Below are 13621 nucleotides of genomic sequence, written 5' to 3'. Positions count from 1 at the left end.
GAAAGCTATCTCAGGTGACGAAAGATCTAATTAAAAAGCGCCAAAGCGTGAGGGCGTCTAACCCTACCGCCAGAATAGAACTGACAGAGTTATCGAAGTTAATATATAAGCGCAAGGTAGCCGACATAAGGAAGTTTAATATGGAGAGAATAAAGCATGCCCTAAAGAGCGGAGGTAGCCTAAACGCGGTGAAGAGGAAACTAGGCATAGGTAAAAACCAGATGTATGCGTTAACAGACAAGTAGGGCGATGTCATTAGCAATATGGATAAGATAGTTAACGTACCCGAAGAGTTGTACACAGACCTGCACTGTAGCCAATGTAATTAGAGCGTTAATGAGAAAGACAGGAGTGCACAGCAATGTGTCATCCCGCCAGTAACGAAAGATGAAGTAAAGAAAACCTTACGAGCAATGGAAACGGGAAAAGCAGCTGGGGAGGATCAGGTAACAGCAGATCTGTTGAAGGTTGGAGGGGACATCGCGCTAAATAAACTAGCCACCCTGTATACGCTATGCCTTACGACCTCGACTATACCAGAAGCTTGGAAAAACGCAAACATTATCTTAATTCATAAAAAGGGAGGCGCCAAGGGCTTGAAAAATTACAGACCGGTCAGCTTACTATCCGTTGCCTACAAAGTATTTACTAAGGAAATCGCTAATAGAGTCAGGGCAACCTTAGACTTTAATCAACCAAATGATCAGGCAGGCTTCCGTAAAGGATATTCCACAATAGACCATATTCACACTATCAATCAGGTTATAGAGAAATGCGCAGAATATAACCAACAAGGCATTGCGTAACCAGGGAGTAGAGAGCCTTATGTCAAAATACTGGAAGATATATATAGCATTTGCACAGCTACTATAGTCCTCCATAAAGTCAGCAATAAAAATTCCAATAAGGAAGGGCGTCAGGCAAGGAGACACGATCTCGCCAATGGTATTCACCGTCTGTTTACAGGAGGTATTCCGAGCCATGAATTGGGAACAGTTGGGAATAAGAGCAAATGGAGAATACCTAAATAATCGGCGATTCGTTGATGACATTGCCTTGCTGAATCACTCAGGAGGTGAACCGCAAATCATGATCAATGAGTTAGACAGGCAGAGCAGAAGGCTCGGTCTTAAAAATAACATGCAGAAACCCAAAGTAATATTCAACAGTAGCAAGGGAACAGTACATCACAATTGGCAGTGAGAGCCTGGATGTTGTAAATGAATACGTCTACTTAGGGCAGGTAGTGACTGCTGGTCCGGATCATGAGAGAGAGATAACTAGAAGGATAAGAGTGGCGTGGAGCGCATATGGCAAGTTCTCTCAGATCATGAGTGGCCGTTTACCAATTTCCCTCACGAGAAAAGCCTACAACAGCTGTATCTTACCGGTACTCACCTACGGGGCAGAAACGTGGAGGCTAACGAAAAGAGTTCAGCTGAAATTAAGGACAACGCAGCGAGCCATGGAAAGAAAAACGATAGGTGTAACGTTTAGAGGCCGGAAGCGGGCAGAGTGGGTGAGGGAACAAGCGCGGGTTAAGGACATCCTAGTCGAAATCAAGAGGAAGAAATGGGCTTGGGCAGGGCATGTTATGTGAACGCAAGATAACCGCTGATCCTTAAGGGTAACGGAGTGGATTCCAATGGAAAGTAAGCATAGCAGGGGGCGACAGAAGCTTTGGTGGGTGGATGAGATTAAGAAGTTTGCAGTCAAAGGGTTGATGCAGCTGGCAAAGGACAGGGTTTATTGGAGAGACATGTGAGAGGCCTTTGCCCTGCAGTGAGTGCAGTAAGGCTGATGATGATGATGATGTATGTGTTCGTACGGGTGATTGTGAAGTCCTCTGTATCGTCTCTTTGCTGTATAAACTTTGTTTTGTTGGTGAACCTTTGACTCCGGCCCATTCTCTGGCTTGCAACCGGCGAAAGCTGGACAGCAAACGGCCACCCCCCTTGTCACTTGGTAGCTGGTCTCCAGCTGAGCTTGCCACGCCGAATCGAGGGCATCTCCTTATTGACCCAGACTTCCATCCCCACACGCTATAAGGGTGTATGGGAGTGTACCCAAAAGTGCGCGAAGTGGGGACATATCCTGGCGTCTGCGACAGGACGTTTGGTGCTTTGTGAGCACAGAGAACAGAGAAAGAGTGGGAAGGGGTTTATGATGAGGTCGTAAACGAGTGTTTAGCAGCAGAGCGATATTGTGAGGTGCCGCGCTGAATTGGTTGGAGAGGTTCACAGAGCAGAGGTTATGCGCTGCATCTGAAAAGTTCAGGCTCAGAATGAATCTCAAGGAGCTAAAGTAACGCTTGTTGCGGGGCTAGTTGGTGCATAGTTCTATGTACAAATTTTAGCGCAAAAATAAGAGACAATCACAAGATTGTCTTGTCCACATTTCTTGTGATTGTCTCTTATTTTTGCGCTAACATTTGTACACAAAAGTCTCAAGGAGATAGTCGAGCTATGCCTTCAGAAGGTTCTGAAGGGAGCTAGACTGGTTCAGTGGGTGGATCAAAAATGGAAAGAGGTTCCAGAAGAAAGAGAGCGAGAAAGGCAGTGCGCTAGAGAAGCCGCTGAGAAAGAGAGGCGAAGGGAAAAAGAAGAAAGAGAGAATGGCAGAGGAGACGAAAAGAAGCAGCGAAGCTCGCCCTGGAGCAATAACGAGAATTTCAGAGAGCATGCAATCCTTGCGAGGAAGCTTGCTAAAGTTCGGCGCTTGAACAACGTCAGGGAGCCAGCAGAGCTTATTCCCGGAGAGGCCGGGTGGAAGACCAAGGAGTCTGATTTGCTGGCAACCACGGAAGAGGTTGCAACTAGCTCCACTAGTGAGAGTGTGGTTGTGGAACAGCGGGTTCCTACAACGGTGATTGAAGAGAGGGAGGATCAGACTTCCTCAGAGAAGTGGAAGTGCAGCTGCCACCGAGGTAGTAGGCACTGAAAAGAAGGCCAGCCTGACGCTTCTGTCAGAGGGCACCTTAATGAAGTCGCCGGTAGGTGAGGAAAAAAGGTGGAGCTCCAACCTGAAGTCAGAGTGCGGATCGCCTGAGAGTGTCTGTCGGAACCATAAGGAAGAATGGTCAAATGTCAAAGAGTGCGAAAGCTCCGACACACTTGCAGTTGAGGAGGGCACCCTCAGTGAAGAACCACAATCTGTACCGAGTGAGCCCTTGACCAGCGAGAAGGAGTTTCCCGATGAGGAAGGTCATGAAAATTTGGCCTGTGAGAAAGGCGAAAGTGCAGTGCAAGGAATGAAGCACGAGTGCACTGAAAGTGACAAGCTCAAGAGAGGAACTCAGGAAGAAAGTTCAGTGCTGAAAAAACTAAAAGGAGGTGAACCAGCGGTTTTATCGCGGGACCCCGACTCGAATGATGCAAGTGAAAATGAACCGGCGAGCCCCGTAGAAGAATGCGGAAGAAAGTAAAACGAAAGAGAAGTGAATCGTGCACCGCCGATACAGGTGCAGTCGAACAGGACAGACCTCAGAGAAAGGTCAGCAAGAAACCAGAATGGAACAGGACCAAGCTGAAAACAGCTGAGCCGGGTGCAAGCAAGCTGCACGAACATCGCAGCGAAGTTAAAATGAAGCTGAGAAGAACGAGCCCAAGTTTGATAAAGTATTCAGTGTGGAAGCGTAAGCGCAAACAGGAGAGTGCAAGCCGAGATGAAGAAACACACGAGAAGCGGAGCCGTCATGAGCGAACGGGCGTTGCATTTGTTCACAACTGACCCGCTTGCCACAGGAAAAGAAGAGCTCAAAGTCTGAGCATAAACATACAGAAGAGTATGAGAGGAAAGCGGAGACCATGCCGCGTGTGGAAGAGAAGCCTCAGCAGAAGGCGTAAGAAGAGCAGAGCTCGCAACAGGAAGAAGGGCCAGAGTCGCGTCCGAAAGAGAATCAAAAGCGCGACCGGAAACTTGAAGGAAGCAGTCCTGTTCCGAGCCCACTGTGTTGGCCCAATCTGGAAGTATAGGCGCAAGCATGCCTTGAACTTGAGTGCTCCCCGTTTATGTTGTGTTAATGTGTTGCCGAGTTGCGCATGTATTTAGCAGCATTTCAAGTGTAATATGCGGGGAGATCATTGTAATGATGTGTGTATTTTGGCATTCGCCAATAAGTTTGTGAGCGCAACCATGTGCGCAGGAATTTTAAGTTTTGTGAATATTGAAAGGAAGGAGCAGTGTCACAAAATTCGGCGCATATTCGAAAAAAATGGCGCTGAGGGTAAGAAATCGCGCTGGCGCGCAGTAAACTAAAAAAACAGCCGAGAAGGAATCCATTTCATTGGTCCTCTCAGAAAAAAAATACAAAAAACATAAATGAAAGAGAGAGGAAGCCCGGACCAGCAACGCTTTACCGGGCTTAAAGCCAATAAAAAGAAGAAAAGGAACTAAACGCTAAAAAAACTCAATTTAAAGAAAAAAGCAAGAAAGTAGAAATAACAAACAAACAAAAAAGAAAAACCCAAAGGCGCAGAACAGACAGAAGTACAGATAACGTCCCAGAGAATGTCAGCACAGATGAAGTCACAGGCACAGTTGGTCCAGACACCACAGACAGTAAGAAGCACAGATAAAGGCACAGATAATGACAGATAAAGTCATAGGCACAGTTGGTCCAGACACCACAGAAAGTCAGAAGAACAGATTAAGTCACAAAAAATGTCAGCACAGATACAGTCACAGGCACAGTTGGTTCAAACACAGTGTCAGACCACAAAGAGATACATCGTTGTCCAGCAAAGGAACCTGTACAGAGCACTGCTCTGTACAGAGCGTATGCAGGAAAAATGATAGTGACCAAGGTGCTCATCGGGAATGTGTAGGAATTGTGCTGCTGATGAGATGAACCATTTGAATCAGAACCGTACAAGCAGCAGGGTTATTCAAAACAGAGGGGTAAGTAGACAGTGTACTGTCAGATGAGCAGAGAGACTTTAAACGGGAAACTAAAGGAGCAGTAATGGAGCAATTCCGGAAGTAATGACAGACATCTTCGCATGAGCAAATTGAAGAAGGAGATAAGCCAATTTGTTTAAAGTAGAAAGGGAATCGACCATGCCCAGAGAGTAAAGTAATAAGAGGACGCCTAAGTAGACGGATGGAAGGAATATTGAGCGTATCGGAGATCCAGTTAAATAATTCTGTACCGCCATTATTTTCTTGCCAATAAGTTCGCCATAAAAGAAGTGAAGAATGGTGTAAACGGGAACGCACGCAACGGCGTGAATGGGTAGAAGTGTGTAAATGGCCATATCGCCCAGCACTACCAGCAGCCTGGTCGGCTAACTCATTTCCAAAAATTCCGGAGTGACCACGGATATGAAATAAAAGAAACGAGGCAAGGGAAGACAAACGATAGAGATCTTTCTGAATGGAAATAATTGTCCGGTTAAATGAAGTAACTGAAGACAGGGCAGAAAGCAGAGATAGAGAATCAGTGTAGAAATGAACGCACATAGAAGGAGGGTTATTAATAGCAAACTGAACAGCAGAGTGGAATGCTACAAGCTCGGCGGCATAGGCACTTGAAGGTGGTTCTCAGGATATGCGATGAACGTATAAAATATTTTGTGTGGAGCTAAGAACGACAAAAGCAGCACCTGCACTGTGATGAGTGAATGACCCGTCTTTGTATATATGCAATGCGCGTTGACAGGAAAAAGCCAAGGCTTCCTAATAACTAAGTTGAGCAAAATAAAATATATATTTCAATGAGGAATGGTCAAACCAGATATTAAGTACTGGCTGAATTTCAAACGGGTTATAAAATGTTTTGATGTAGACAACGGGTTGCCGTAATGTAAAAAGCATAAACTCTGCACATAATTGGTCCAGATAAATAGGCAATGGAAGAACATTGGCAAGGACAGCTACAGTTCTCGTAGTACTGTAAGCACCAGTAAGAGCAAGAAGCGGAATGCGTTGCAGCGATAAGACACGAACTCTAAGTCTGGAAGGCGGACAATGGAACCACCAAGCTGGGGCGGCATAGGTGATTTTAGGAAGAATAACCTGATTATACATTACACACAAATGCGATGGAGAAACACGAAAATGGAAAGAGAACCAGTTAAGGAACTTGGTCGTAGATGCAATAATTTTCTCTTGCAAATGATTAACATGAGGAAAAAAGCTTAGCTTGGATTCAAAAACAAATCCTAATAATTTAATATTGGGTTCACACTTGAGACTGTAATTGTCTAGGCGTATAGTTGGCTTACGTTTGCGCAACGCCGGGACTCCATTAAAAAATAAAACATAAGAACACTTTTGAGGGTTTAACTGAACACGATACTTGCCAAACCAGTTTTGGATTAATGTTAAAACATTTGAACCCAATGTTGACAACTCGCGGCTAGTCTTCCCATGGACAAGGATAATAGTGTCGACAGCATATGCCTGAATGTGGATAGGTGAGGGGACAGGGAAATTTAAGAGGTCATAAATTAAAATGTTACAAAGTAAAGGTGACAGAGGCGAACCTTGCGGACTACCGACAGAATAAGGCACAGAAATAGTACAAGAAGGAGATTGATAGGTCAAATATCGGTTATCTAGAAAAGAAGCCAAAAGGGAATATACATTTCCTGGACAACGATGTTGGCTTAAAAAATTTAAAACCAAAAGGTGCCAAATACTATCAAATGCACCTCTGAAGTCCAGCGAGATGAGAACCACAGGAGGCTTTTGTTGGTGATACGTAAATAATAACTCCCGCAAACGATAGAGAGCCTGAACAGAACGACGGCCGTGCGTGAAACCATACTGATTTTTGTGCAGTAGATTATTCTGGAACAGGAAATAGTACAGCCTACCCTACAAAAAATATTCGAGCACTTTTCCGAAAGACGAATTAATGCAGATAGGCCGGTAAGAATTGGGATGGTACGCTGGTCTATTCGGTTTGGGAATAAAAATAATCCTGTCAACTCTCCAAGTCTGAGGAAAGTAACCCAAATGCAAAGCAGAATAAAAAAATAGAGAGGAAAAACAAGGTATGAGCATTACACAAGGCACGAACAACACGAGGAGAGATTAGATCAGGGCCAGGAGAAAACGTCACAGCGAGCGAATTGATTACAGCTTCAATCTCCGCAGCAGTGAAGGGTAAATCTTGAACTTATTGTAAGGCTGTGCTATAACGTCACGAACGTGAGTATGGTATGCAAGATCGTGGGAAAAAGTATCTGTAGTGATGAGAGTACGAAGTAGCAACTTTACAGTCTCAGGAAGCGTTTCAGTATACGTGCCATCAGAGTACTGAAGGGGAGGAATTTCAGAAGGGCACCTGAGCTTGCAAAAGGCATGTTTGTAATAGCTTGCCAAACTGGAATTTGCGCGTAGCAGTGAAGCAGATCTCCTTCAAATAATTATCATGGGTGTTTCGAATAATATTTCAATACGTTGCAAGAGCCCTATAATAAACAGCGGTGGAAAATTCTTAACTGAGGGTCTGAAATGCGCTGGAAACGGCGGCGAAGAGCGCGCACACGGGACCGCTCCATGCTCATATCAGCCGTCCACCAAATGGAACCCTCGGGAAATTTGGGTTTTACTAAACGCAAGTATTTCCTACATAGTGTCATAAAAGTGTCGTTAAATTGAGCTAGAACACGATCAAGAGCGGAAGCTGAATGGAACTGATGATTATATAAATATTGAAACCAAGGCAAAGAAGTTAACTGGAAAATTAAACGACCCAAGCAGGCTCTGGTGAGCCGCTTGAACGGAGACACAAGTTGTGAGGAGAACGAATATGTAATAAATCTGTGCTCGGAAAGTGATGGAACAGCACTGACTTGCCATGAATAGCCCTGTGTTAGCAAATTTGCTGACGCGAAGCTAAGGTCAATCCAACTTGAAGCATACGGAGTTTCGTAGGTTGGTAAAGAGTCCGGATTATTAAGAACGACCAGGGCATTGGAGGCCGCAAAAGCTTGAACATGAATTCCTCTAGTGTCAGTGATCTTTCCGCCCCTTAAAACGTTTTTTGCATTAAAATCTTCGCAAATTATTATTTTATCAGTGGGCGAAGTTTGTATACAAGTAGTAAGCAAAGCAAGAGCCACTTCAATATGTGCACGAGACGGAATGTATACTCCAATAAAAATAAAATGCTCTTTCGGTGTGGAACATAAGATAGCAACAACTTCAGGAGGAATAAAAGTTGGAAAGGTATCAAAAGTAGGATAATGGGTCAATATGACACACCTAGGGTCTTGAGGAGCGCAGACTTTGTGAAAAGTGTGAAAAGTAGAGGGAAGTCCTACAAATTCATTATTGGTGGAGATGTATGGGTCGCTCACAGCCGTTATTGTAATATTCTTGTCCTGAATAAATTTAACCACCGGGGAAAGCGCGCAACGGGTGTGATCTAAATTAACTTGAAGAAACAAAATGTGATCGGGCCAGGGACGAGGGGTAACACGAGGACTAAGGCCCATAATGAGCGCGGGCGCGGATCCTAGCCGCACGTTCACGCAAAAGTGAACACGACACATGCCCCGCAGGATGACCGGACGGGCGACCAGCAGGCGCGAGGTGCACACTTGCTTCTAAGGTCCCGGACACTGATCGGGCAAGCCGCCAAAGCGTGCGAACCCGCACAGCGGGCGCAGCAAGCCTTCGAAGGATCATTTTGCAGCTTACATGCCTTCAAAGCGTGGCGATATTGAGCACAGTAAGTGCAGAGTGGGACATGCAAATCTTCGCGAACCTCGACAGAAGTCCATCCAATAGTTACGCGACGTGCCGCACATAGACGAGCGAAGGCAGGGGGGTCAACCTGGAGTATATGCACAAATTGTCCAGATTTCTGGGCAAAAGATAACCTAACCTTGCAGGGGAATTAGTCCAGATGGAGATTGGGGTTCCGGCGGTTACGGTTAAGTGTCATGACGAGGTCCTGCGGTCGCACGTCGGGGTCGACCCCAGCAAGACGAATGTGCGGGTTCCTCTGCTGGCGGACACGGACATTGATCGAAGTACAAGTGGCCTCGATCCTGGTTATAGCGATCTTGAGATGGCCCAGGTCCGCAGGGTCCTTGGAGGCAACCATGAGGGCACGACGAGAAAATTGGAGGGTAACAGTTCCGATTCCGTCGACCTGGGAGTCGATGTTTATTTTAATCAAAGCCGCCAACTCACGGCCGACGTCCGCCGAGGCCACGACAGACGTTAGAACAACTTATGCGGCAGTTGATCCGGTCGAGAGCCTCCCCCAGGAGAAGTCCCTGGAGGACCAGAGGACACATCCAAGGCTGCATTTGAGTCATCACTCTGTAGAACAGCCGGAGCACCACGCAGAGCGCCAGCAAAAGTCTGCGGGACCAGTGCCTCCTGCCTCACATGGCGATGTTCCGCCTCAAACACAGTGACTTTGGCAGACATCTCTGTGAGCTGTGTTCTCAGGATTTGCAGTTCGCGTTCTCGCGCGTCCAAAGAGGTCCGGAGCGTCCGTGAATAGTTTGTCTCGGCAACCGCACAAGCAAAGAAATGTGCTGTTTGGCGGTGTAAGTCACAGACGAGAGGCAGAAGAACACCCCGGGCTGCAGGACCTATCTAGTTCTCCTTGTCCAAAATCGCAGTGACAATCTCCTCATGAACTTTCATGGCGTCGGCGTCCGTGCCCAACTCTAAGCGGGTGGCTTTCCGCGACTCCAGAACCACCGGTGGCTTCAGCGAGAGGGCAACCCCAGAGTGGTAGGCAGGGTCGGGGTCCAAAGGCGTACCAGAAGGTAGAAGGTTGTCCGCGTATAAATGAGGGCTTCAACCGCTGTCTGTCAGCCCGAGCCGCCGTTTAAGCTTCAGAAAAGCGCGCCCGCTCGATTCCAGGGAGAACACTACCGCCCAGCCACGGACCAGCGAGGCAACATGCGCCAGTTTGCGGATCGGCCCCGTCGTGCTCCTCAGGTCGTCGGACTGTCGCAGTGCCCAGTGAACAATTTGTGTGTGTTTGTCTCCCTCTGTGTCAGTGCACTTTAGGTGCAAAGACTCTGTTGAATTGTAATCTCTCTCGATTGTTACTTTGCACGAGTTGCATTGTATTTGCAAATCACTTTGTATGTGCTCGTACGGGTGATTGTGAAGTCATCTGTATCGTCTCTTTGCTGTGTAAATTTTATTTTGTTTGTGAACCTTTGGCTCCGGCCCATTCTCTGGCTTGCGACCGCCGAAAGCTGGGCACCAAACGACCACCCCCCTTGTCACTTGGTAGCTGGTCTCCGGCTGAGCTTGCCACGCCGAGTCGAGGTCATCTCCGTAGTGACCGAGACCGCTATCTCCACACGCTCCAAGGGTGTCTGGGAGTGCACGCAAAAGTGCTCGAAGTGGTGACAAATATGAAGGCCTTTAAAATTAAATGACAAAACGTGTCAGTGTCTACACTATAGCAACACACAGTACGATAGGCGGCGGCGATGCCAGTGTATTCTAAGGTACCGGGAAAAAAATATGCGTTCTCTCCGGCACTTGTTAGAACCCCACTCTGCTCTGTCCTATGGGGAAGTTTTCTTTTCTGCTGAATACTACCGGAGCGGAATTTTTCGGAATGTTGTCGATAGGTGTTGCTGCATGTTTGGCTTAAAGGGGCCATGACATGGTCGCTCTTCATATTGCAGTTTTCTGCTTCAGTAACTAATGAAAGAGCTCATGATTCAATCTCCGAAATTTGGCTGCCCTGGACGCGCTGTATTTTCCAAAAAATACGATCGAAATTGAGACCTGGAGACTCCTCCACCCTGCAGCAACCGCCATATAGAAAGCTGTCGTGGCATCACTAGCACATGCACGGAGCAACGTCGTCTGCTCTCATTGCTGCAATATGCGCAGCGAGGTCTCATTGCCCCCCGTACTTTCGGAGGCGATCGAAGTAGCAGTCGTCCCCCATATATGAACGACTGGTACCGCAAGAGCGATAATAACAGTGACGCAGTTTTCCTTCGGTATAGGTAGGGTCCGGTCACACTATAGGCCGATGCGACGGCGATCGACGGTCGGTGGGCTGATCGGTACGCAAATGCCATCGCTGACGCACTGGTCTGTCACGCTAGACCGACGACGACGCCAGCACGATGAACGATCTCGTATCGTAGTAATGTTAAAGAGTCAGCTTAGTGGGAACCAGAAGAGAGTGGTAGGAGACTAGCTGGGATGACATTCTATGTAGTGATATAGTGATTATATAGTGTGATAAAAACTGACTGGCTTGCTGCCTGACTAAACGTAAGAATTTTAAAACTTATTGAACCCCTTGATATAATTCCGCGGCGACATACACGATGTGCGTGCACCAGCGAAGATGTGCTTTCAGTTGGTGCCTGCGCATAGAACCGATCAGCGAGGCAAGCGACACGGGCAGAAATGCCGCACGATGGTGCTGCTCGCCGCCGTCGCCTTGTCTTGTGCGGCCGAGCGAAAGCTTCACGCCCGGTGAGGCGACGACCGGAAAAAACTGCGCTTGTGTACCTTATCCGTATCGAAAAAAGCGAAACAAGCGGCTACATATCATATCTTCACACTTTGTTACTAATCAGTGAGGAACTTTTGCCATATTCTTGAATTTCGGAGACGGTGGACCGCCGGCCCCTTTCGTGACGAGGCTTAGAGAGTACGCAGGATTCGTGTGTGCGATTTCGGCGATTCCGCAAAGCGAATTCGCCAGTTTTAGCGCCTGCAAATAGCTTTCGAGCGTAGTTTTGGCTACAGTGTCCTTAAAGCGACGACTGCTTATATCGCAGGACGCGAGTACAATAAGGGGGAAGTGCCGATATATGTGCCCCGGCCTACATAGCATGTGCAGAAGGCAGCCGGCGCAGCAGCCGTCGGCGTCTACTGTGGACAGCAAATATGGTTGTTTTCATTAATTCAAGTAATGCCCGAACGTGTTTTTAGCTAAAGCGTTTTAAAATTAAGTTTTGGTAACATAAGAGAGAGCAGATACAATAAGCGGAAAGTGCCGGTATCTTACGCGAAGCGTTTCCCAAGCAGGCGATATAGCATCATCGGCGCTTATGGAAGTGTTATTATGGTGTGTAGATGAGTAAAACTGCAATTTGTGAGCAATAGTACGTAATATTTAAGATAAGGATAACCCACCTGGCGTTTTATGCCATGCAAACGAGCAGTACTGTTTGCGCACAGCCATGTAAACAACCTCAGCGCGGGGCTGCAGTTGTCCTAATCGTCGCACTTCTGGGGAACAATGCGCACGCACAGCAAAATGCTGTACTATTATTTCGAAGCACTCATTAGACGGCGGAGACAATTCATCGGTGCGGACAGTGAAAGCATTCGAGTCACGTAGGGTTTTGCAAGCGGCTTGGTTTCTGCAAAAAGGCTCTATGAGTCGAAGGAAATGTATTTTCGACTTACCAACGTTTACATGCGCAGCGCGGAAGTCATCGCACTCGGCACATTTCTCTGCTCCTTTCGTGCCTCAAGGTTACTGTAGTGCACCTTTTGATCATTTGAGTTTCATTATCGAGCTTGGTACAAGAATTTGGTAGCTTGCTACAAAATGCTGCGGCTTGCATGGCAGAAGGCATGCACGGCACGTGCCGCTTTTCGCATACGGGAGCACTTGACGGCTCAAAAGAGTCCGCACTCATAACATACGAACAGCTTGCTTCTAAGCGTAAATAATGAAGCAGGGGTGCAACGATTTCTGTTTCCTCTGCAACGGGAAAGTGGGCGCCACGAGCAAGTCCGCTTTCCCAAGGATCACTCAGCTCGCGTACTAAGTTGAGGGCTTCCCAAAAAAGAACACGGAAAATGCGTTTTATTTCGCTAGGCTATAAGAAAGAAACTTTTCGAGTGACCGCCGTCTACGGTGTGCATGCAAGCATCTCAACAGCTCGCAGCAGACGACGCGTGGCGTGTATGCACTCGTGACGTCAGCGATGAGAGGTTGCCAGACCAGCAAGCAGTTCGCAAAAGAAACGAAAAAAATACGTTTTAAAATTTTTTACCGCGCCGAGTCAGCTTAAAATTGGGGGAATTGTAATTTAACCTGTTGGGAATTAAAGGCGATAAGCAGGGTAAGCGTGAAAATAGGCTGTCATGGGCCCTTTATTGTGCAGCTTCGTGTGCGCTGTACTTTGCGCGCAAAATTAACATAACATAGGTGCTGACATGCTAAAAAGAATAAGAAAACTAATCTGATCCACTCAATTAATCCATCTTCATGAGTGTCGTCAGTGAATCAGTGAAGTTGTACTTTGATAACACAACCACTGCATCTAGGCGCAATTTTCGGCGTGTCGATTTCACTCCACTTCCTCTAATCTATTCGCACCGCCCTAGATAGAGTAGAAAGCTGCGTGCCTTTTCTGTTTCTTTATTCTAGGCACTTTATATATTTTATTTATCTATTTATTATTCATTTCTAGTTTATTTATGTATTTCGAAGTTAACGGTTCTTTTATTATTTATTAATATTTTCTATTAGTTTACTTTTTCATTTTATTTTTATTTATTTATTTATTTATTTATTTATTTATTTATTTATTTAAGGGTCTTTATTTCAAAGTGGCCTTACTCGTGCAGTTTTCCCACATATTTTATCGCTGGTGAGCACAATGATGGCGAGATGGCCGGTCCTGAGAACGAGACCAGCGCA

At 46.5% G+C, this 13621-nt stretch overlaps 1 protein-coding gene across 1 annotated transcript in view; it reads right to left on the bottom strand.

Annotated features, from left to right (window-relative positions):
- LOC144108718 (cholinesterase-like) overlaps window positions 1-13621 on the bottom strand; it is a 100921-nt gene that overhangs the window by 53916 nt on the left and 33384 nt on the right. The gene's annotated exons all lie outside the window — the stretch shown is intronic.

This window comes from Amblyomma americanum, chromosome 10 (assembly GCF_052857255.1).
Source record: "Amblyomma americanum isolate KBUSLIRL-KWMA chromosome 10, ASM5285725v1, whole genome shotgun sequence".
Taxonomy (NCBI): domain Eukaryota; kingdom Metazoa; phylum Arthropoda; class Arachnida; order Ixodida; family Ixodidae; genus Amblyomma; species Amblyomma americanum.
Note: the sequence above shows the minus strand (reverse complement) of the source record. Positions and strands in the feature narration are given on the sequence as shown.